Source organism: Triticum dicoccoides, chromosome 7A (assembly GCF_002162155.2).
Source record: "Triticum dicoccoides isolate Atlit2015 ecotype Zavitan chromosome 7A, WEW_v2.0, whole genome shotgun sequence".
In the NCBI taxonomy this organism is placed as follows: domain Eukaryota; kingdom Viridiplantae; phylum Streptophyta; class Magnoliopsida; order Poales; family Poaceae; genus Triticum; species Triticum dicoccoides.
The window spans coordinates 684,289,251-684,293,307 of NC_041392.1; positions in this window are offsets into that span (position 1 = coordinate 684,289,251).

A 4,057-nucleotide genomic window follows, 5' to 3' on the forward strand; every position below is an offset into this window, starting at 1 on the left:
TCTAGTCGCTTGTATAATTTTGTTTATTAGTGTAACCTGAACCATGTAGTAGTATCCTATTTGCATATGTGTGATTATGTGTGTTGTGTAGTCTCTAGCTCTAGTACATGTGAACTATATGTTGTGGTGCAAATCATTTTTCATTCTATCTTATAAACGTGTTTCTTCAATAGCTATTTCTGTTCAAGTCTTGTTGTCACCGATGTTAGCATTTAGTTTGTCTCAAGTAAAACAAATACTGAAAATACAGTGTACAAATCAGCCCAAATATGTGAGCCTCGGTTCTGAAAACTAAAGAGTTCATATATTGGTAGATAGACTGTGATTTAGGATATGCTAAATAGAAAGCTTTATAAGATGGAACTCTCAATATCATGACTTCACTTTGTCCTTTAATTTAATATGGTTAGAACTACCATGGTTTTTTAAGTAGTTGGGGCATTAAGAAACAGTATGCTGGATGTTTGGCCTTGCATCCGTCCTTCCATGAATTCATGCTTGTGCATTGCTAGTTATTGCTTTTTTTTGCAGGTCTTCTTCTTCCTCGATCTGGTGCAGCAGCAACAATTCAAGGTCATGGTCATGAAGCAGCAGCCATATATTTTTCTTCTTATTCTTCCCTGAGATGACATGAGATGAGGTTTGTTTTCCTCAAGGTCAAGGTGCAGCAGCTCGATTTGATTTGATGTGATTGGATTCATTTTCCTCATGCCTCTCTGTTTGCATTGCAGGCTCTATTGGTCGGTCTTCAATTCTTCATGCTGCTGCTGCTACTACTACATGAGGACCCTCTTCAATTCTGCATCCGTTGCGGCCGCCGCAGCTTCCACCTCTACCCGGCCGCATCCGCAAGTGTAAGCTCCCCCTCCCTCCGTCCTAGATCTCTAGGTCTGTTGCTGTCATGCGCCATGTTCTTGATGTTGCGCGACCTCATGTGGATGCCACGAACGGCGCTGCTCCTGCGTGCAGATTTGATTCGCCGCATTAGTATGCGGTTGTTGTCTCGCCGTGGTTATTCAAACTGAGATGTACCCAGTTGATTCGTCATCTCGGGTCATAAATTTTTCTGCATTCCCTGTTGTTGTAGCTTGTTGGATGCATAGTTTGATCTCCCAATGGGAATTATTAGTGAATGGTGATGTCTGTGGTCACGAGAATGGTGATGTCTGTGGTCACGAGAATGGTGATGTAGTAGCTGGTATGCTTGATGTGTGTATGTCCATCTCTTTACTGTTTTGCTAGAACCATAAATCCTGATGCGCATGATGGTCATGGTCTGGTTTGTTAGATCTATTCTGTTGGTGCTTAAAATTTGACATGCCTAGATTCTAAAACAAATTTTACAGAATTCTATGTTGTAGCCAAACACTTGCTCTGTATTTTATATTAAAACCATGGTATTGTGTACCTGCCAACTACGAGTAAACTACTACAGTTTTTAGTACTTTGGTTTTTTTGATACTTTGCTGTTCGATTTACTTTTATTTTGTCCCTAAACATTTTGTTCTACAATGTGCAGATGCTGGCATTTCATTCAAGACAAAGAAGTTGGATGAAGCGTAGTTTTACCTCATTGAGCTAGTTCTGGGAGTAACGAACTCCTTGTAGCAGAACTTGTACGTGTGCTAGTTCTGGGAGCTAATCCTATTTGTGTTTATATGATGTAGCAGAACTTGTAGGGCTCCTGTGATAGACTTGGGCTGATACACTTAGGCTGTATATGTGTTATCTAATTGTAAACTTGATGCTGATCACATTTTTATGTATGTTATATGATGTAGCAGATTGCTTCCTGCTGTTATTTGAAATATTGTGTCTGTTTTCTGTATTTGCATATTGAAATATGAAAGAACATGACCTTGACAGTAGGGTCCCACAAACTAGAACGTCACATTTGGGACCCACTTACCAGAATTTGACAATTGGCATGCATTAAAAAAAGAGAAACAAAGGCTACGGCCCAAAGATAAAAAGGCTATAATGTTGGGCTAGGCCCATGAAATCGACCAAAAATTGACACGAAAAAATATATAGAAAGGTTGAATTAATGGGCTCGGCCCATAATAACACCGAATTGGACCGGGATGATTCTTGTGCCACATCATATTGCCATGTCGGATGCCTACCTGGCCTGGGGAGGCTGCTAGTGACCAAAACAAAACAGTAGACATATTTTGGTCGTAAACGTTCACGACCTTCTCACAGAGAAGGTCGTTAATTTCAGTTTACGACCGCCAGCTTTTGACCTTCTGTTTTTGGTCAAAAAAAAGTCTCAAATGAAAAACAATGATCTTTTAGTGACCAATAGTCAAGGTCACAAGTTGATATATTTCTTGTAGTGACATTGCATATTTTTTTAGAAAAATGTCACGCACATTTTGTGAAACGTGTGACAATATTTGTAATGAAAAATTAGTTTGTTGAATGGCAGGAACATTTTTTACACTATAAATACACCTTCCTAACTTACTTATTCTTATCCTCCCGCAAAAAATCCGGCGGGCGAGGTGCGAACTTGCTTGTGAAGGAAAGGGCAAAAGATGGGTGCACGGCGGAGCAATGATGGCCCTGCGGCGTGTGCCAGGCTTTTGTCAGCCGGGGCAGTTGCCGAGGCGATGTGGGGACATGGGGGCGTCCATCTCCCATCGCGCGCCACATGTCAAGCCTGGCCCGCAGGCGGTTAGGGTCTGCGTCGCTTCACCCTCTCCTCCGTGCCTTCGCCCCGATTATATTTCCTTCCTCATCGTTGCTACATGGAAGGATGTCAAAGGTTAAGAATAAAGTTCAAGTTGATGATTCAGAGACTATTATTTCGCTGGCCGATAAATCCATTGGAGAATGCTCTAAGACGGTTCTCAAGTTTCCCCTTGAATGCAAGAAAAAGCACAACAATTCCCATGGTTATGAAACATGTCATGTGAACCCAACATCAACATTGTTAGGTCCCTTGTTGTCATCAACACCCATTGCACATGATTCCTTTCAGACTTCGATTGAGCCGGTGTGCCGTCAATCTCAACGAAGAAATGTTCGCCATGTCAATCTTCACAATATTTTGGTCGGCAAAGTCCATGTCCAATTCCTCGAGAGTGTGGACAACAATCATTCAGACCGCCTTTTTCATATCAGCAAGGGCAGTATTAGAATTGATACTGATAACCCACAAGTATAGGGGATCGCAACAGTTTTCGATAAGTAAGAGTGTTGAACCAAACAATGAGCTAAAGGTAGAACAAATAATCCCTCAAGTTCTATCGACCACCGATACAACTCTACGCACGCTTGACGTTCGCTTTACCTAGAACAAGTATGAAATTAGAAGTACTTTGTAGGTGTTGTTGGATAGGTTTGCAAGATAATAAAGAGTACGTAAATAAAAGGTAGGGGCTGTTTAGATTAAGAAGCAATAAAATAAATATAGCGAGTGTGGAAAAGTGGTGGTAGGAGTTGCGAAATTGTCCCTAAGCAATTGACTACTTTACTAGACCGATAGCAAGTATTATGTGGGAGAGGCCACTGCTAGCATGTCATCCCTGACTTGTAATTCTATGCACTTATGATTGGAACTATTAGCAAGCATCCACAACTACTAACGTTCATTAAGGTAAAATCCAACCATAGCATTGAGATATATTGGTCCCCCTTCAATCCCGTATGCATCAATTTCTATGCTAGGTTGAAGCTTCTGTCACTCTTGCCCTCCAATACATAGTCCTATCAACATACAACTAACCCTAGGGTGTGATCCACGCGCGCAATCATATGATGGGAACCAAAGGACAGCAACATAACCACAAGAAAATTAAATCAATCATAGCAATTCATCAACCACCGATAGGACAACGAAAATCTACTCAGACATCATAGGATGGCAACACATCATTGGATAATAATATCAAGCATAAAGCACCATGTTCAAGTAGGGGATACAACGGGTTGCGGGAGAGTGGACCGCTGTAGATAGAAGGGGGAAGGTGATGGCGATGTTGGTGAAGATGGCGAAGGTGTTGGTGTAGATCGCGGTGATGATGATGGCCCCCGGTGGCACTCCGGCGCC